Source organism: Heteronotia binoei, chromosome 7, assembly GCF_032191835.1.
Source record: "Heteronotia binoei isolate CCM8104 ecotype False Entrance Well chromosome 7, APGP_CSIRO_Hbin_v1, whole genome shotgun sequence".
Classification (NCBI taxonomy): Eukaryota; Metazoa; Chordata; class Lepidosauria; order Squamata; family Gekkonidae; genus Heteronotia; species Heteronotia binoei.
The window spans coordinates 18,704,927-18,726,273 of record NC_083229.1 but is presented as its reverse complement, the minus strand read 5'-3'; the positions used below and the strand labels follow the sequence as shown (position 1 = coordinate 18,726,273).

Genomic DNA, 21,347 nt, shown 5'->3' with positions numbered 1-21,347 from the left:
TCTATCTATCTATCTATGGACGCTCTAGGAAATCAATGGAAATGCTATGGTTCCATCTGGGGACATTCTAGTAATTTGGGGGGAAACTCTATGGTACGACAGAGTTTTCTGTGATTTCCTAGAGTATTCCTGCACAATGTGCTCAGCGTGATATGTCACTTCTGGGTGTCATCATCACACCACACCTCAACGGGACTCTTTGGGAGCAGGGCTCTCCCTGGTGGCCTCCTCCCCGCCGGTGGGTTGGGGCTCACAGAACTGGGAGATCCCCCGCCCCTGACGGGAATTAGCAGCCCTACACCCACAGGTGCCATGGTGCCCTTTTTTGGAAATTGGGTGTGGCTACTGTAAGACAGGGCTTCTTATCAGTCACCTCGTTCCAAGGATCTGGTTGTAGGTGATGTGGAGGTCCATCACCTGAGATCCTGGAGAGCCTCTGCCACACTGAACAAACCATATTGACCTTGATGGACCAAGGATCTGACTCAATAAACAGCATGTGGGTTTGTAGGATTTGACTGTAAAACCGTGCCCCGCACTTTAGCTGGTGTTGGTCACATAACAAGTAGCCAGAGGGACTCAGCCAGAATCTTACACTGTCATTGTTGGAAATGAAAGATTGTACGACGTTCCTTTTTACCAAGCACACTAGAACTCCAGAGGAGGCAACAGAGCTAGTAAGGTGGACAGGCCACGTTCTTCTGTATCCTTCCATTTGTCTGTTCTGCAGTCTCTTTGTCTACCCAGAATGCCAATCTCAGGGACTGGCTTCAATCCGAAGCCTTCTCTTCTTCTTTGGTCCAACCTCCCTGACAGCAAGATATGCTTTCAGTATCTCTCTCCCTCCTAACCTAGACAGAGAGCTGGAATTAGGGATGTTGGCTCTGGGTTGGGAAACACCTGGAGATTTTGGGGTTGGAGCCTAAGGAGGGCAGGGTTTGGGGAGGGGAAGGGCCTCAGCAAGGTATAACGCCACAGAGTCCACCCTTCCAAGCAGCCATTTTCTCCAGGGGAGCTGATCTCTGCCAGCTGGAGATCAGTTGTAAAAGCTGGAGATCTCCAGGCCCCACCTGGAGGCTGGCAATGCTAGGGATTTGTAACAGCCAACGAACTATTTTTCTTAATTTCAAAAAGCCCAATCTAAAGAACGCATTCTTCTGGCTAGACAATTAGCAGTGTATGTACACTCCAGGCTAGGGAAGCAATTTAGCATATAAATCCAATTCCAGTACCTATCGCAGAGCTAAATTGCACAAGCGGAAACAAACTGCCGATTCCAGGTGTGTTTCGATGAAAACAGAGTCTGGTGCTAATTTTACGCACTACCTCCATACCTTGCTCCAAGGAAGGCTACCTCAGTAAGACTCACACAGCGGAGGGTGTTTCATATTTCCTTGAGATTGTTTACTGCTCCTCAAAGCTTTCGATGCTCACAGGTGGCAAATGGGGTCTTTGTCCAACAAAAGGGTTCCCCCCAAAGTTCAGTAGGGTCTTGTCATCTTAAACAGAATATGTGCTAGTCTAACTCTGTCAGCCTGGCGGGGTTGCCAGGTCCGACTCAGGAAATATCTGGGGACTTTGAGGGTGGAGCCAGGAGACTTTGGGGGTGGAGCCAGGAGCAAAGTTGTGACAGGGATGACTGAACTCCTAGTTTGCCTAGTGGGTGAGCCAGCCCTGACCCTAACACATGGGCTGAGCTCCTACCCCACACCCTGTCGTCCCCAACCCCACCCCCCATCCCAAAAAATTGCTAGGATTTTCTCAGCCCAGAATCAACAGCCGTAGCACAAGAGGCATTAGACTAAGGCAATGGTTAAGAATAACTTAGTCCTTTCCTCATGTCACCTGGGTGGTTCTGAATTCCCCTCAGCTCCCTGCTGATCTGCGCATTAATCCCCAATTTCTGTGCATTACCCGCACATGCCTCCGTAACAATCCTCCTTTATTTTGTTTAACCAGCGGTTTGCAGGTAAACAACAATGCCATTTAAGCTGTTCTTGGCTCTTAGCGATGAGCGTTGACGTAAAACGACCACCTAGTCCAGAACAGGCCTGTCATTTCATAGAAATACGAAGTGAAAGGAGTTTTGGGGAATTAAGCTGAATGCTATTTTTTGTGTGCCTCTCGTAGAAGGGCAGTCGCAGAAAAAGAAAAATGGGGGGGAGAACACTTCCGCAACAGCAGTAGCTGTGGAAAGGCAATTTGCAACTGCTTGCTTATTTCTGCAATTATCTTACCCGGAGGAACAGTTAGAAAGGGATTATGTATATTTTGGTATTTAAAGCTCAAAATGTGCTGACTTCCAGTGCTGGCGGGAATGTTAAAGAAACATAATAACGAGCAGCACGGGGTGGGAAATGGGGGACTCTCAAGTCTCTTCCTTCTGCCCCAAGGTAGGATGCCGGTTGGTTGGCTCATCCGGGCCTAATTTTCGGTAGGAGCTCACAGGAGCAGAGCTCCAGAACCTCTAAATTTTATTGTGTTCCTTTCTTACTCCCCCCCCCCCCACAAAGGTACTTGCTTCTGGGCTCCATTGTTCAGCCCCCTTGTGAGAATTTTGCTGAACTCTAAGATCTGAGAGTAGAGCCCCGTGGCGCAGGGTGGTAAAGCAGCAGTACTGCGATCTGAACTCTCTGCTCACGACCGGAGTTCGATCCCGGCGGAAGCTGGGTTCAAGTAGCCGGCTCAAGGTTGACTCAGCCTTCCCTCCTTCCGAGGTCAGTAAAATGGGTACCCAGCTTGGTGGGGGGGGAAGTGTAGATGACTGGGGAAGGCAATGGCAAACCACCCCGCAAAAAGTCTGCCGTGAAAATGTTGTGAAAGCAACGTCATCCCAGAGTCGGAAACGACTGGTGCTTGCACAGGGGGACTACCTTTACCTTTAAGATTTGAGAAACATTCTAATATCCTCCCCCCAAAAAAATGGGAGAATAACCAAAACATATCAAGCAGACAGATGGAAATCTTCCTCATGCCTTCTAGGTGACCTTGGGTCAGTCACCATTCTCTCAGAGCTGTTCTCTCAAGAGCAGTTCTTGTTTAGCTCTCTGAGCTCCACCTCCCTCACAGAGGGAAGGAGACTGTAAGCTGCTTAGAGATGCCTAGTGAAGGGCAGGGTATAAATCCAGTCTCCTCCACCACCACCACTTCTTGGTGCTCATCTGATGTGGCCTCATAGGGCATCCAGATGTGGCATCCAGGCCCACTTCCTGATGTGGCATCTAGGCCCAGGACCATCCTTGTCGCTCTCTTTTGCACCAGCACTTTGTGCTCAGCTGCTGTGGCCAGTGCCCCACACTTATTCCTCAGCGCCAGTTGGGAAGGATCGCTTCAAAGGCCTTTAGCTTGGAGAAATGTCGACTGCGGGGTGACATAATAGAGGTTTACAGGATTATGGGATGGAAAAGGTAGAGAAAGAAGTACTTTTCTCTCTTTCTCACAATACGAGAACCCGTGGACATTCAATGAAATTGCTGAGCGGTCGGGTTAGAACTGATAAAAGGAAGTCCTTCTTCACCCGAAAGGTGATTCGCACATGGAATTCACTGCCACAGGAGGTGGTGGCGGCTGCAAGCATAAACAGCTTCAAGATGGAGCAGAGGTCCGTCAGTGGCTATTAGCCACAACTTATTGTAGGAACTATCTGTCTGGAGCTGTGATGCTCTGCATTCTTGGTGCTTGGGAGGGACAACAGTGTGAGGGCTTCTAGCACCACTGGTGGGCCTCCTTATGGCACTTGGGGTTTTTTTGGCCACTGTGTGACACAGAGTGTTGGACTGGATGGGCCATTGGCCTGATCCAACATGGTTTCTCTTATGTTCTTAAGGTCAATGCAGATATGAGACTCATCCATTTCCTTGCTAGTATGCAGAAGAAAAAGAAAAAGAAGAAGAAGATGATGATGATTATATTGGATTTATATCCTACCCTCCACTCCAAATCTCAGAGTCTCAAAGCGGCTCACAATCTCCATTACCTTCCTCCCCCACAACAGACACCCTGTGGGGTGGGTGGGGCTGAGAGAGCTCTTACAGCAGCTGCCTTTTCAAGGCAACTCCTACAACAGCTATGGCTGACCCAAGGCCATTCCAGCAGGTGCAAGTGGAGGAGTGGGGAATCAAACCCGGCTCTCCCAGATAAGAGCCTGCAACTTAACCACTACAGGGGAAGAAGGTCTATGAGAGCTAAGGCTGACCCAAGGCCATTCCAGAGGTGCAAGTGGAGGAGTGGGGAATCAAACCCGGTTCTCCCAGATAAGAGTCAGCACACTTAACCACTACAGGGGAAGAAGGTCTATGAGAGCTATGGCTTACCCAAGGCCATTCCAGCAGGTACAAGTGGAGGAGTGGGGAATTAAGCCTGGTTCTCTCAGATAAGAGTCTGCACACTTAACCACTACAGGGGAAGAAGGTCTATGAGAGCTATGGCTGACCCAAGGCCATTCCAGCAGGTGCAAGTGGAGGAGCGGGGAATCAAACCCAGTTCTCCCAGATCCACCCACTTAACCACTACATCAAACTGGCTCTTTTGAAGAAGCAAAGCTTGGGGTAGGTACTTGTGGGTTTCCTGCATAGATGACCCTGGAGGTACCTTCCAACTCTATGATTCTATGAAAGCTGCCCTAGGATTGTTCTACACCGGAGGTGACTTTTACTAAGGGAAAAAAGTCTTTCCCGCGGTGTTCATCTTGTTCTTTAAACAGATACTTTTGCATGCCTGTCCCTCCTGCCTGTTTTACATCTTAGCCCAACTGCACTGTTTTGTCTTACTGGGAATTTTTGCTATTCGATGCAAATGTTATCTTAGCTTGTAATCTGCTTGCTGACTGTCCAATGTAATTGTATTTTGCAATCCGCTTAGCAATTGACTGGAAGTTTTTAATCATACTTGTAATCCACCTTGGGTCCCAATGAGAAAGATGGACTATAAGCATGGTGGCGGTGGTGATGAACTGATCCTTGTTGCATGGAGTTCAGTTGTAATGGTGGGAGACCTTTAGCCACCACCTGGAGGTCGGCAGCCCTAAATGCCAACCCTACCCAAGGATGATGTCATTCTGCAAAATTGTCTGCAAAGCAACAAGAGGTGGCATCTGAGTTATGAGGACCAATGGGAGGGGCTAAAATCGATGGGTGGGGCTTAGGAGTTTCATCAAAGGTCTTCCTAGCTTCTTCTCTGGAGTTCATGCCGCAGTTTTAGTCAGGCAGACAATCCCAGGGAGTGGATGAATGCAGACATTCCCAAGTCAGGGTTACCAACTCCAGCCTGGGAAAATTATGGACATAAGGGGGCAGAACTCACGGAGGGGCAATTTGGGGTGGGATTTCACCTAAAATCAATGGTATACCATAGAGTCTGCCCCCCGAAGTTGCTGTTTTCTCTTCGGCAGGGGTAGCCGAAGTGTGACTCAGGAGCCACATGTGGCTCTATCACACATATTGTGAGGCTCTCGAAGCCCCCATTGCCCCATCAGCCAGCTTGGAGAACGCTTTTGTCTCTTAAAATCACTTCTCCAAGCCAAGCCAGAGAATGCATTTAAGGTTGCTTGCTTTCCAACTCTCCCTCCCTCTTCCATCTATTTTCCTTCCTTTCTTCCTTCCTTCCTTCCTTCCTTCCTTCCTTCCTTCCTTCCTTCCTTCCTTCCTTCCTTCCTTCCTCCCTCCCTCCCTCCCCCCTTCCTCCCTTCCTTCCTTCCCTCCTTCCTTCCCTCCCTCCCTTCCTTCCTCCCTTCCTCCCTCCCTCCCTCCTTCCCTCCCTTCCTTCCTTCCTTTCTTCCCTCCCTCCCTTCCCTCCCTTCCTTCCTTCCCTCCCTCCCTCCCTCCCTCCCTCCTTCCCTCCCTCCCTCCCTTCCCTCCCTTCCCTCCCTTCCTTCCCTTCCTTCCCTCCCTCCTTCCCTCCCTCCCTTCCTCCCGCCTTCCCTCCCTTCCTTCCTTCCTTCCTTCCTTCCTTCCTTCCTCCCTCCCTCCCTTCCTTCTTCCCTCCCTCTCTCCCTTCCTTCCCTTCCTTCTCTTCCTCCCTCCCTCCCTCCCTCCCTCCCTTCCTTCCTTCCTTCCTTCCTTCCTTCCTTCCTTCCTTCCTTCCGTCCTCTGACATTCATGCCTTTCAGCTCTCAAACATGTGACTTTTTTCTGTGTAGCTCTTACGTTAAGGAAGTTTGGCCACCCCTGCTCCAGGGGAACTGTTCTCTATAGCCAGGAGATTAGTTACAATTCTGGGAGAACTCCAGGCCTTACCTGCAGGTTGGCAACCCTCTTCCAAGTTCTCTACCCAGGACTGAATTCGAGAATGCCTCCATAGCAGAACTCAAGCTGCAGGTTTGGAAAGACCCCTGCAAAGTTATTATAAGTCAGAGGAGATAATAAACTAGCCAGAGCAAAGTTCTTACTCAGTGTAAGGGCAACTTCAAGCACTCAAGATATGCACACCAAAGAAGAAGAAGAAATTGGATTTATATCCCACCCTATACTCAGAGTCTCAGACCGGCTCATAATCTCCTTTACCTTCCCCCCTTTCCAGCCCACATACAACAGACACCCTGTGAGGTGGGTGGGGCTGGAGAGGGCTCTCACAGCAGCTGCCCTTTCAAGGACAACCTCTGCCAGAGCTATGGCTGACCCAAGCCCATTCCAGCAGCTGCAAGTGGAGGAGTGGGGAATCAAGCCCGGTTCTCCCAGATAAGAGTCTGCACACTTAACCACTACAGGGGAAGAAGGTCTATGAGAGCTATGGCTGACCCAAGGCCATTCCAGCAGCTGCAAGTGGAGGAGTGGGGAATCAAGCCCGGTTCTCCCAGATAAGAGTCCGCACACTTAACCACTACAGGGAAAGAAGGTCTATGAGAGCTATGGCTGACCCAAGGCCATTCCAGCAGCTGCAAGTGGAGGAGAGGGGAATCAAACCCGGTTCTCCCAGATAAGAGTCTGCACACTTAACCACTACAGGGGAAGAAGGTCTATGAGAGCTATGGCTGACCCAAGGCCATTCCAGCAGCTGCAAGTGGAGGAGTGGGGAATCAAGCCCGGTTCTCCCATATAAGAGTCCGCACACTTAACCACTACACCAAACTGGCTCTCGTAGAGAACCAACCAACTGATAGTTCTTTACTTTCTGAATACAGAACGGCACAGAGGAAATGATCCAGTGGGCAGAAATCTATGCATTCTTCCCCCAGCGCCCCCCGCCCCCCCAGGCTGGCTTTAATCAATTTTTAACAAAATCTGTGGTTAAAGCAGGGAATGGAAGAGAATAATTAGCTTCTATTTAGGGCGGTTGTTTGAACTGAGAATTCTGACATTCTCTTTACATCGCCTGGTGGCAGGAAAGGGTCACTTGCTTCCGGTTGACCTAAATAGAATAGGCACAACTTGGAAAGATGAAAGTTTTACAGAAAGAAAACAGGAAGCTTATCTAATATTCCTAAACAGGAGGTGGGGAAATTGTACAGTGAATCAAAGACAGCCAGATATGTAAATTCCACCTAGCAGACATCCTATGCTTAATCTATGGTCTGCAATGCTTTGCTGTCAGTTGCTGAGATTATTCAAAATGTCACAAACCTTAGCTGCGAAAGCCTTCACAGCAACGCAATAAGGATTTGGTGCAGAGCAAAAAGGTGTGCTTGAATGCCATACAGAATTCAGAAGTGTCAAAGTCTTTCTGCAGATACTTTTATTGCATGGAATCGGGGCGGAATTCTAGCAGGAGCTCCTTTGCATATTAGGCCACACACCTGCCTGATGCAGCCAATCCTCCAAGAGCTTACAAGGCTCTTTTTTTCCCTTTCTGATTCGGTCCCCGGGGCGCATGTTTGACACCCCTGTGACCACCTTCCAAAGGAGCCTTTTTTCCAGGGGAACTGATTTCTGTCATCTGGAAATTAGTTCTAATTCCAGGAGTTCTCTAGGCCTCAGCTGGAGGTTGGCAACCCGATGAGCAGTGCAAATTTTGTTCTTTAAGGTTGTCTTCTGTTTAATGGCCCGGGACGGATTAGAATATTTTTAGAATCTCTCCGTGTTCCTGGTTGTCAGGAACTTGAAGCAAAAAAGATTACAGAGATGACCTAAATAAAATGCTTTCCTGCTGCGGAAGGCACTAAATCGCCAAATGGACTTTGGAAGGAGGCAGCTCTCTGGAGAGCGTTTGCAGGGATTGTGTGAAGCATGGTAAAATTCCACTGATAATTAATGGTTTGGTCGGTGATGAGGGGGGAACCCTGTATTTTAGAGACGCAACCGGTACCGGTGGGCATTGAGGACCATTGGGACCAAGAGGCATTTGTAATAGCTCCCTCCTTTTCTTACGACGTGGTCCTAGAAGTGGGGTGGTTGGCTAAACACGAGCCTGACATCTGCTGGGGGGACCAAACAATAGAATTCAATGATGTGAGGTGTCGGACCCATCAGTGGAAAAGGGAATGGGGGCCGAGTCCTCCGCCCCGGCACGAGAAAGTTTGCTTGACTGTGGAGGAGGTTCAGGCGATCCCCAAATCATACTGAGACTTATGGGGGGTGTTCAGTGAGCAAGGGACAGACAAGTTACCGCCCCATAGAGACACGGACTGTGCCATCGAACTAATCTCGGGGCAAACACTACCTAAAGCGAAGCTGTACTCGATGGGGTGGGCTGAAAAGGTGGAGTTGAGAAAGTTCTTAGATAAGAATTTGAAAGGGGGTTTTATACGGCCGGCCCCCACGCAGCCCCCGTCCTTTTCCAGAAAAAGAAAGACGGCTCACTCAGGCTTTGCACCGATTTTCATGGGATTAATGGGATTTCAACCTCCAACGCGTACCCAATACCCCTCATCAAGGACTTGCTCAGTACAGTGTTGGAGGGGAAGATTTTTACCAAATTGGACTTGAGGGACGCGTACTTTAGAGTGCGCATCAAAAAGGGAGACGTGCTGAGAGAGTATCTGTTTTAGGGGGTATTGGTGTATGTGGATGATATCATTATCTATTCTCAGGATCTCACATCACATGTGAGGTTGGTGTGGGAGGTACTCAGCACGTTGTTAAAGCACAAACTGTATGCCAAATTGTCTAAATGTGAGTTCCACCAAACCAAACTCGACTACTTGGGGTTCAGAGTGTCTGGCAAAGGCCTAGCCATGGATCCGAGTAAGGTACAGGCAGTGTTAGATTGGGCCCCCCCAAGGACACGTAGACAGCTCCAATCGTTCCTCAGGTTCAAACATTTTTACTGCACCTTCATTGAGGGGTTCGCCCAAACAATGCTACCCCTTACAGAATTGTTGAAAACCAAAGGGAAGGGTCCGGAGGCGAAGAAACCAGAGGTGAAGTTAAACTGGATGCCCCGGTGTCAGGAGGCGTTTAATAAGCTTAAACGGCTGTTCACAAGTGAGCCTGTGCAAAGTCACCCCAATGAGCTAAAACCTTTCATTGTACAATGTGATGCCTCCGACGTTGCGGTAGGCGCTATACTCATGCAAAGGGATGACGAGGGGCGCTTGAGACCCTGCGCCTATATTTCCAAAAAAATTTCTCACAAGCAGAGAAACTGGTTGGTGTGGGACAAAGAGGCTTTTGCAGTCACCCATGCTCTAAAAACCTGGAGGTCCTGGCTAGAAGGCACGAAATTGCCATTTGAAATTTGGACCGATCACAAAAATCTGGAGGCTTTCACCGGCTGCCGTAAGCTCACAGAAAAGCAAATTCGGTGGGCAGGATTTTTTTCAAAATTCAATTTCACTTTATGGCACATCCCTGGCACAAAAAGCTTTTTCGCAGACGCCCTATCACTCCTTCCTCAACACAAAAGTCAAAAAGAGGAAGTGGTAGACTCCTTGATATCCCCGACTCAGGTGGTCGCCACAGTAACCACCCGCTCTAAATCAAAACAGAATTTTTTTACGGAGGAGGTGGGGGGGAAGTGCCTGATCACTAAAACCGAGAATGAGGGGGAAGAGCGCCTAGGCGAGATACAAAAAGGGGAGGATGGGCTTTGTTATAAGGACAATAAGCTGTACGTCCCCAAAAGCCTCCATACGGAGGTCTTGCAGTTCTGCCATTCTAACAAATTAGCAGGGCACTTTGGGTACGTGAAGACACTACATTTGGTTAATAGACAATTTTGGTGGCCCTCCACTATCTGTCTGATGGCAAAAAAGCATGGGGGAAAGCCCCCCGGCCTATTAAAACCTCTGGAGACAGCCACCCGGCCATGGTCAGTAGTGTCAATGGATATTATAGCGTAGTTACCGGCTTCGCAAGGGAAAACCGTAATTCTGGTAGTAGTGGACACCTTTTCCAAACAGGCGCATTTCATTCCCTGCACCCAACTGCCCACAGCAAAGAAATTAGCCTATCTATTTTTCCATCATATTGTGAAAATCCACTCATTCCCTGACATAATTAGTGACGGCGGGCCGCAGTTCGTTGCCAACTTCTGGCGGGAGTTTTGCAAATTGATGGGAATAGAACAGGGCTTAAGCTCAGCCTACCATCCCCAAACGGACGGACAAACGGAATGAGTGAATGCGCTCTTAGAACAATACTTACGGTGTTATGTGAATCACCAACAGTCTAACTGGGTAGACCTACTGCCGTTTGCTGAATATGGTTATAACAACAGTGTGCATAGCTCGACCAAAGCCTCACCTTTTCAGATAGTGAACGAGTATGAGGGTAAACCCTTCCCGCTGATGCCAGGGGGAGAAAAGTCCAGAGACCCCACAACGTTCGAACAATGGTAGGAAACGTTAGGGAAGAGTTGGAGTGAAATTCAGGAAAACCTGGAAGCTGCCAAGGAAGCCTATAAGAGAAAGTATGACAAATCCCACGTCCCGGCATGGGACTTTAAAGTGGGAGATACAGTGTTTATGTCAACCAAAATCTCCCATTGAATCAACCTTAAAGAAACTGCCGTATCGCTTCCTGGGACCATTCAAAATAAAGAGGGTGATTAACAAGGTGATAGTTGAATTAGATTTGCCCAAACTGTTTAGTAAAATACACCCTGTCTTTCATTGCAGTCTTCTGAGGCGAGACCCGGGTGGTACTCCTTGCACCCTCGACCACCAGCTGCACAACCTATCCAGATTGGGAATCAGAGTCGTCATGAAGTACCTGCCAGCCAAAATGAATGGGTGGCAGAACAGGATGTCTTAGCCCCTGATCTGATTAGTAAATTTTATAAAGCATTTCCTCAGAAACCCCGGCGTTGATTAAAGGGGGGGCAGTATGTCAAGCATGATAAAATTCCACTGATAATTAATGGTTTAATGACCCTCCATAAAATTGGTCTGTGAAGTATCATGGAGGACTGAAGTAGTTTGACTCTGTTATTCTTACCCCCTCCCTCTTTCCTGCTTATTACTGTGAAGTAGAGTAGAAAGAAATGAAACGAACAAGATAAAGAATATTCGCACCTTCCCATGCATTCCTGGTTGGGAGTGTGAAACATCTGGGGAAAGGCAAGGACAAGACACTGATAACATTGTGAGAATGTAGACATTTATGATAGTTTATGTGTTAGAGAGTATTCCTAGCCCCCACCTTTGACCTTTGAAGTGTGCCTTAAAAGAACTGTATCAATGTATTAACTGTATCACTCACAGGAACCTGTCTCAAGAAAGCGTATCAGTCTATCAATAAACATAGTTTTATATCCACTTGACTCGTCATTGAGAACTGCATGCTTGACAGATTGCTCACTTTCTTCAACTGTTCTCTTCTTCCTGGCTCACCTAAATAATGAACCTTGTTAACTCCATCCTCCACTGACTGGTTCCAGAAAGATGAGAAAGAAAATATAGGTGGTGATCACACACACTAACTATATAGTGCACTTTCAATCCACTTTCAATGCAGTTTCCAACTGGATTTTACTGTGTGAACTGGCAAAATCCAGTTGGAAAGTGCATTAAAAGTGGATTAAAAGTGCATTATTTCGTATGTGTGATCACAGTGATAGAGACATTTACCTCTATTGATTCCTGAACTGTGTGGATTCTTAATTTTTTTTTTAAAAAAAAAATCATCCTATATGTAGGGCTTTTTTGTAGCAGGAACTCCTTTGCATATTAGGCCACGCACCCCTGATGTAGCCAATCCTCCAAGAGCTGACAATAGGTCCTGTAAGAAGAGTCCTGTAAGCTCTTGGAGGATTGGCTACATCAGGGGTGTGTGGCCTAATATGCAAAGGAGTCCCTGCTACAAAAAAAAGCTCTGCCGATTTGTTATACCAAACTTCTGCTTCTACGTGAGGTTTCCAGTGGAGAAGGTCTGCTGATTCATGTGTGTCAGTGTTGAGTTCCTTTAAGAACTAAACTGCTGAGTCAAGGTTATGCAACTAAAACTATACAGCTGTAATGGAAGTCACGAGAAGCACAGGTGTGGCCCATGTTACCAATCAGGCTTAGGATTGGGTGGCTGCACTATATCTGTGGTAGCATTAGCCACAGCACTTTGCCTTGGTTACATGCCGTGCCTTGGCCTTGGGCGATGCTGTATGAATGACATATGTGAAGGAGAAACTCTGTTGAACTGTTTCTTGGAAGGAGTGACTAACTGACTGACTTGCTGGATTCATGTAATGTATTGGACTGACTTTGACTTCTCTATTGGACTGTGATTTGGTGCTGCATATTGGAGGACTGCTATTCTGTGTATGACCATTGCCTGTCTTGACTGCCTCTTCTGTTTATCCCAAAATATATCTGTTAACTGGCTGTTGTGGAGTCTGTGTTTTTACCACAGTGTTCTGGAGTGCACCCAACTATCTACTCACTCAGGGGACCACACCTTCCTGCACATTCAAACTCTGTCATCGGTTATGGGCCCAGTGCGTAGGTCTCCTGGAGAGTAAGAGCGCTACGTGCCATCAGTTCCTGTGGTCTACTCAAGGTCTACTCGTGAGTAACAGCCATTTTTGGGCGTGGCAGTTTTTTGTTTTTTACACAGGCAGAATGGAGTCCAGTATCCAAGTCTCCGGATTCCTCATCAAGAGGCTGAACGGGGAGAACTACTGCACCTGGTCGGAGAAGGTCACAATGATCCTCAAATATCACGGTTTGTGGGAGTACGTGACAAGTCCACCCAATATAGCTGTGTTAGACGCTGCTGATGACGCAGCTGTTATAGCAAAACACAGGAGTAATGAGGATAAAGCTTGCGCACTAATTGGTCTAACGTTGGAAGACAGCCAGCTTATCCACATAAAGTCCTCCAGCAGTGCAAAGTCTTGTTGGGACGCTTTAAAGTCTCTCTATGTCAGTGAGAGTGTGGGCTCCCACATATACTTAATGAAGAAACTCCTTAGTGCAAAATATGTGCCTGGTGGGGAAATGAATGTCCACCTAGAGTTTATGCAACGTACCTTGCAACAGTTACAGGAGAAGGAGGTGGTTTTTTCTGAGCAGCAGAAAGCCTACATAATCCTTTGCTCCCTGGATGCTAGTTATGATCAGTTTGTATCCTGTTTGGATATCTTGCCTAAAGCTGAGATAACTATGTCTAACATCGCTCAACGTTTGTTGAATGAGGACATGAGGAGAAGGAACACAGTTTTGTTCGGTGTGTCTCCAGCTCATTCAGCCAAGTCTCCCGCCCGGGAGGAATTTAAAGGGGCCGACAGTCATGCAGCAGCTGGGAAAACTTACTCAGTGAGGAGATGCTTTATATGTAACAGCCCTAATCATCTCAAGCGGAGCTGTAAACGTTTCAAAAGGAAACAGTCTTTTGTACCTCCGGTGGGAGGCAGGCATGTGAACCTTGTTGTTAACTATTCTTCCTTCTGCAATCAGTTTTTAATTGATAGCGGCGCGACTGTGCACATTATCAAGGACAAGAGTCTCTTCAACACCTACACACCAATTAAAGGTCAGTGTGTTATGTTAGCTGATGGGCTTTGTGCCAATGTAGAAGGAACTGGGCTTGTTAGCATTCCTTGTCTAAGGAGAAAGTTCCAAATGCTTCACGTGCCCAGCATTAAGTACAACATGTTATCTGTCTCCACTTTAACTGAGCAGAGTTTTAAAGTGTCTTTTACAGCTGAGAGCTGCCTGATTAGTGGTGATGGCGTTTCAGTGGTGGCTAAAAGGAGAGACAACTTATATTTTCTGGAGAAAGAAAACCTTGTGCAACATGTGAGTATGAACCGACCCCCTCATGATGAATGTATACACATGTGGCACAGGAGACTGGGGCATATAAATTTCCAAGCTGTCAAGAGAACCTTGCAAGCTGCAGGAATTACCCCCAGAGCCTGTCATTGTTTTGTTGACTGTGAGATCTGCAAAGCAACGAAATCAAAGGCAGCACCCACAGTGTCTCCATCAAAATTCCGGTCTGCAGAAATCTTGGACCTAGTTTTCATGGATCTGATTGGACCATTCCCAACCAGAAGTGTGGGCGGAGCTAAGTTTGCTTTACACATAGAAGATCACTATTCTCGCTATGGTTTTTGTTATTTACTTAAATCCAAGGCCGAGACTTACCAAAACATCAGCAACTGGCTTCGTTTTGTCAACAGGAAAACTGGGAGAGTTCCAAGGGCTATTATTTCTGATAACGGCACAGAATTTTGTAATGACCGCATGTCTTCTTTGTTTAGGAGATATGGCATCAGCCATCAACGGACATCACCTTATAGGCCACAGCATAACGCTTTTGTCGAGAGGAGGAATGCCACCCTCTACAATATGTGTATCTCTATGTTGAGAGACAGTAACCTTCCCATGAGTTATTGGGGGGAAAGTATCATGAGTGCTTCCCATGTGCTGAACTATTCCTGGTCTTCTGCTATTGGAAAGATCCCTGCTGAGGTCTGGTACGGCAGGAAAGTGTCCATTAGCCATATAAAGATCTTTGGGATACCAGCCTATGTAAACATCCCAAAACAGCTACAGCGAAAGGGGAGTAATAAGGCTGTAAAGTTGTTATTTCTTGGGTATTCCAACAATCACCAATCTTATAGATTTTCTCAAGTAGGTGACAAGAAGATAACAACGTCCTGCTCTGCTAAGTTCCTGGAAACCTCTGTCGGTTGGGAGAGAACGTCCTCTACAGTATCCCTACCTACAGCAGTGGAAACTGATTCGCAACTACCAACTGGAGGCGAGAGGCGGAGTCCTTCACCCAGCAGCAGAGTCATCAAGCCGGAACCTGTTACACCTGCGTCTTCTGGAGCGGGAGTGTCACAGCAGCAGCAGCAGCCGGTGAGCCAGCATGGAGTGTCAGATGAGGAACCAGAACCTGTTCTCAGACGATCTACGAGAGCAACTCGTCCTCCAGATCGCTACAGTCCTGGTCAGGCGTGTGTCGTCCTTGCTGAGCCTTCCTGCTACGACAGCATCAAGCATCTCACGCAAGACGAACAGGCTGGATGGAACGCAGCCATGAAGGCGGAGCTTGAGTCGTTGAAGGAGCTACAAGTCTACGAAGAGTCTGTACTACCACCTAATCATAAACTCTTGGGTTGTAGGTGGGTTTACAAATTAAAATCTGGGGCAGACGGAAATGTGTGTTATAAAGCTAGACTAGTAGCACAGGGGTACTTGCAGTCCATGCAAGATTATGACGAAACATTTGCCCCCACACTCAAAGCTACATCGATCTTTTGTGCTCTGACTTATGCAGCCAGGCATAATTGTGTTGTAAAACATCTAGATGTTAAGACCGCTTACCTACACGCTCCTCTAGAACACACATTGTATATGAAGTTGCCACCTGGTGTTTCTGGTGGAAATAACAATGCAAATGTTTGCTGGAAACTTAAAAAATCACTGTATGGTTTAAAACAGTCTGGGCATCAATGGAATCAGTTCTTAACTGAATGTTTAAAGAAGCTTGGTTTTAAGCAAGGCATAGCTGACCCTTGTATATTTCTCAAAGGAAAAGGGGAGCAGCAATGTTTAATCCTTGTCTTTGTTGATGATTTAGCTTTGATTTGTAGAACTGAAAAGATGATGAAATCTGTTGTTGAAACTTTGAATGAACAGTTTACTGTGAGGGATCTGGGCAACATCAGACAATATGTTGGCTTAGACATAGAACCTGTAAATGGTGGGTATCGTGTCTCACAGAAGGGTAAAATAGCTCAGTTGCTAAAGAGCTATAAAATGGACCAATGCAGGGGAGTGCAATCTCCTATGTTGCAGAACTTTGACTTAAATGATAGCAATAGTCCACTGTTTGACCAAAGCATCTATCAGTCTTTGATTGGAAGTTTATCTTATATAGCTAACTGGTCAAGACCTGATATAGCTATGGCAACTAACCAATTGGCAAGGGCTGTAAAGGAGCCAAGACAATGCCATTGGATTGCTGCTAAACATGTCCTTAGATACCTAAAGCATACTCTAGAGTTAAGCTTGTATATAACACCCGGTAAGGATCTAAAGGTGCATGCTTACGCAGATGCAAGTTTTGCTAGTGATCAGAGCACCCGGCAGTCAACCACCGGTCTGGCAATTTTCATGGGTGGTGTCCTGGTAGGGTGGAGATCTCTGAAACAACGACATGTGGCTCTCTCGACATGCGAGTCAGAGTATTCCGCACTCAGTACAGTCTGTAGTGAGTTAACCTGGTACAAACAGCTACTAGCTGACCTTGGTTTGTTTTACATAGAACCTATCACTGTGTTTGAGGACAATCAGGCGGCTTTAAAGCTAGCAACCAATCTTGGAGTTAAATCAAGATCCAAGCACACAGACGTCAGGTTCCACAATGTAAAGCAATGCTTAACAGACAGGCTAATCACTTTGGAATACTGTGCCACGAGTGACAATATTGCAGACATTTTCACTAAGGCTCAGACACCATTTAAACATAAAGACAACTGTATAAAACTTGGTCTGAAGTGAAGTTGCAATGTTGTTGATATGTATGTGAACTATGAATGTAAATAGTTTATGATATCTGTATAGAATGTTTTTAGTTTCATAAGGGGAGGATGTCAGTGTTGAGTTCCTTTAAGAACTAAACTGCTGAGTCAAGGTTATGCAACTAAAACTATACAGCTGTAATGGAAGTCACGAGAAGCACAGGTGTGGCCCATGTTACCAATCAGGCTTAGGATTGGGTGGCTGCACTATATCTGTGGTAGCATTAGCCACAGCACTTTGCCTTGGTTACATGCCGTGCCTTGGCCTTGGGCGATGCTGTATGAATGACATATGTGAAGGAGAAACTCTGTTGAACTGTTTCTTGGAAGGAGTGACTAACTGACTGACTTGCTGGATTCATGTAATGTATTGGACTGACTTTGACTTCTCTATTGGACTGTGATTTGGTGCTGCATATTGGAGGACTGCTATTCTGTGTATGACCATTGCCTGTCTTGACTGCCTCTTCTGTTTATCCCAAAATATATCTGTTAACTGGCTGTTGTGGAGTCTGTGTTTTTACCACAGTGTTCTGGAGTGCACCCAACTATCTACTCACTCAGGGGACCACACCTTCCTGCACATTCAAACTCTGTCATCGTGCCCCCAGACTGTTCATGGACCCTCACTAGAACACAACAACATAGGAGAAGCCATGTTGGATCAGGCCAATGGCCCATCCAGTCCAACACTCTGTGTCACACAGTGGCCAAAAAACCCAGGTGCCATCAGGAGGTCCATCAGTGGGGCTAGGACACTAGAAGCCCTCCCACTGTGGTCCCCAAACACCAAGAAGACAACAGAGCATCACTGCCCCAGAAAGTTCAATCTATAAGAACATAAGAGAAGCCATGTTGGATCAGGCCAATGGCCCATCCAGTCCAACACTCTGTGTCACATAAGAACATAAGAGAAGTCATGTTGGATCAGGCCAATGGCCCATCCAGTCCAACACTCTGTGTCACATAAGAACATAAGAGAAGCCATGTTGGATCAGGCCAATGGCCCATCCAGTCCAACACTCTGTGTCACATAAGAACATAAGAGAAGCAATGTTGGATCAGGCCAATGGCCCATCCAGTCCAACACTCTGTGTCACATAAGAACATAAGAGAAGCAATGTTGGATCAGGCCAATGGCCCATCCAGTCCAACACTCTGTGTCACATAAGAGCATAAGAGAAGCCATGTTGGATCAGGCCAATGGCCCATCCAGTCCAACACTCTGTGTCACATAAGAACATAAGAGAAGCCATGTTGGATCAGGCCAATGGCCCATCCAGTCCAACACTCTGTGTCACATAAGAACATAAGAGAAGCAATGTTGGATCAGGCCAATGGCCCATCCAGTCCAACACTCTGTGTCACACAGTGGCAAAAAACAAACAAACAAACCCAAGTGCCATCTTGCCCCCCCCCCCCAAGCACCAAGAATACAGAGCATCATTGCCCCAGACAGAGAGTTCCAACAATACGCTGTGGCTAATAGCCACTGATGGACCTCTGCTCCAGATGTTTATCCAATCCCCTCTTGAAGCTGGCTATGCCTGTGGCATCTCAAGCCATGCTACTGAGCACAGAACCATATAATCAAAGTTTGAAGTGACCTCTAGGGTCATCTAGTCCACAATTACAGAAAATTCACAATGACCTCCCCTCCACGGACACCCAGTGACCCCTGCTCCATACCCAGAAGATGGCAAACCCCCCCCCAAAAAAAAAACCAAAACCTTCCAATATCTCCGGCAAAACTGCCATGGAGAAACGTTGCTGCCAGACTCCAAAGTGGTGAACATTTCTCGTGGACATGCAACCCTTCCTGTCCTGCTTCTCAAGATCTTCCTGATTCACAGAATCGGCATTGCTGTCAGATGGCCTGCATGGATGTTTTGTGTAGAATCACAGCCCTTTCCACATGTGACTTTTTAGATTTACCTTTTAGATTTACTTTTTAGATTTGGGAGGGACGGTGGCTCAGTGGTAGAGCATTTGCTTGGTAAGCAGAAGGTCCCAGGTTCAATCCCTGGCATCTCCATAAAGGGTCCAGGCAAGTAGGCGTGAAAAACCTCAGCTTGAGGCCCTGGAGAGCCGCTGCCAGTCTGAGAAGACAATACTGACTTTGATAGACCAAGGGTCTGATTCAGTATAAGGCAGCTTCATATGTTCATATGTACCTCTGAACAGCTCAATTTTGCTGAAACAGTGCGATAAATGAGATTTTCAATTCAGAAGTTTTCGAGAGTCAAAGCTCCCTTCGTCAGCCCCCTCTGACTCTCAACATCTGCTTTGTTTGTCTCCAAAGTGCTGGACCCGAATCCAGCTCTTCTGCTGCAGACCAACCTCGGAAATTATTCCAATGAAAAACTGAAGCGAGGAACTTGCAATACAAATGAGCATCCTGAGTGATACAGGCCAGGTTGCAACTGAACAAAAAGCAGCTTCAAGTCTCTCCCCCCCACCCCCGCAAAAAAAACCAAACAAACCTCACTTAGGGCTGCCAACCTCCAGGTGACATCTGGAGATCTCCTGCCATTACAACTGATTTCCAAACAATCCACTCCAGGGGCAGCCAAACTGTGGCTTGGGAGCCACATGTGGCTCTTTCACACACATCGTGTGGCTCTTGAAGTCCCCACCACTCCATCGGCTGGCTTGGAAAAGGCATTTCTCTCTTGAAATCACTTCTCCAAGCCAAGCCAGCTGGTGGCTTGGACAATGCATTTAAAGTTGCTTTCTTCCCACCTCTCTCCCCACATCTATTTGTTCGCCTGCCTGTCTTCCTGCTCTGAAACATCTGATGTTCATCTCTTGCAGCTCTCAAACATCTGATGTCTATGTGGCTCTCACATTAAGCAAGTTTGGCCACTCCTGCAGTTCCCCTGGAGAAAGTGGCTGCTTTGGAGGATGGACTTTATGGCTTTGCTCCCCTACTGATCAAGCAGCCGCCCTAGCAGTCGAGAAGAAAGGCTCCTCTGGAGCTGAACACTGTGTTCCATTAGCCTCACTCCTGTCCTGTTTCTTGCTGCAGGAGACATCTCTCTTTATGTAGGGATGTCAAACATGCAGTTCAGGGGCCAAATCAGGCCCCCGCAAGGCTCCTATCAGTCCCCCAAGCAACTGGCTGTCATCTGCTTCCTTCTCCATCTCTCTTGCTTCCTTCTGCATAACAGCTTGCTTTGGAAGGCTTGCTGTATTGCACAGGAACTACAGAGCAAAACCTATATTTTCTTCATTGGCTGAGGTTCCTCCCTTGGGGAGGAAGGGGGGAGGAATAGCTTGCTTTGCCAGGCTCTCTCAATTGCACAGCAGAGCTACTGAACCAAGCCTCTCTTCCTTCTATTGGCTGAGCCCCCCCAGTCCCCTGGGGAAGGAAGGAAAGAGCCAGAGCCTCCTTTGCCCAGTTCCCTGTATCCCATGGGAGAAAAACAAAGAAAGCAACTTTAAGACCAACGAGTGCTAACTTTTAAAGCTTTAAAAATATATATATTTTTGTGTTTGTGTTCTTTATAAAGTTTATATCGCTGCTACCTAATCTTAAATAGGCACACACATGGCCCCGCCTGACATGGCCCGGCACAATGGGGTTTCATTTATGTCAGATCCGGCCCTCATAACCAATGAGTTCAACACCCCTGCTTTACGCCAAGGCGCAGTAGCCTCGATGGGTGGGCAGATGGGAGAGGGGACTACAACGCCCATCATGCCCCGCGTCAAAGTGAAGCCTTTCAGAGGGGCGCAAGATGGTGGCGGCCGAGGCTCAAAGCGAGACGAAGCGGAGCAGGTGAGTGCGCGTTGCAACAGCGTGGCCTCCCCCAGGATCCAGGCTGGGGCATCGCTGCTTCTAGGGGAAAGCAGCTCGGGTTGCAGGAAAGAGGCGGGGAGCCGAGAGCCGCTGCTCCTCCGGGCTGGAGGCGGCGCTTCATTGGGGGCACACGAATGATCAGTCGTGATTGTCAGCTGCTCCCGGCTCTGCCAGTAATTCACACGCGTGCAATAATGAAAAGCCAGTCTCCGGCTGGTGTTTTATTTTATTATTATGTTGTTCTCTAGAGAAGAGGAGCACCTCTGAGCGTGTGCAGAGCGCACCGTCTCCTTGGCTGCTTCATTGGATCCTCGCACTGAATATTCTCTGGTGGTTTTTTTAAAAAAAATCCATGCAAGCAGAAAACTAGCAACGCAGGCAGTGGCGGACTGGGTCTAAAAATATTGGTTGTCAGGAGACAAAGGGGGCCCACCTACAACTATAAGGCTATCATGTAATTTTTTTTGTAAGAAATAAATGAAATTTTCAAAAAATACACTTGGAAAAAAAGGTACAATTAAAATTTTGCGCTCTATATCTATATAGCAAAAAATTTAATTGTATATATGTAATTACAGTGTACATATATTGTACATATTACTGGCAGTATGCAGTAGTTACTAAATGTAAATTTTCTCCAGGCGAGCTGATCTCTGCCAGCTGGAGATCAGTTGTAAAAGCAGGAGATCCCCAGGCCCCACCT

General features: G+C 47.2%; 1 protein-coding gene across 1 annotated transcript in view; it reads left to right on the top strand.

The window, feature by feature from the left end:
- The first annotated feature begins 20,580 nt into the window (after positions 1 to 20,580).
- The window catches only part of EFR3A (EFR3 homolog A), a 127,853-nt gene continuing 127,086 nt past the window's right edge, over positions 20,581 to 21,347 (top strand). The window contains exon 1 of the mRNA XM_060243215.1: positions 20,581 to 20,623. The gene's annotated coding sequence lies outside the window, so the exon portion shown is untranslated. The remainder of the gene's footprint in view (positions 20,624 to 21,347) is intronic.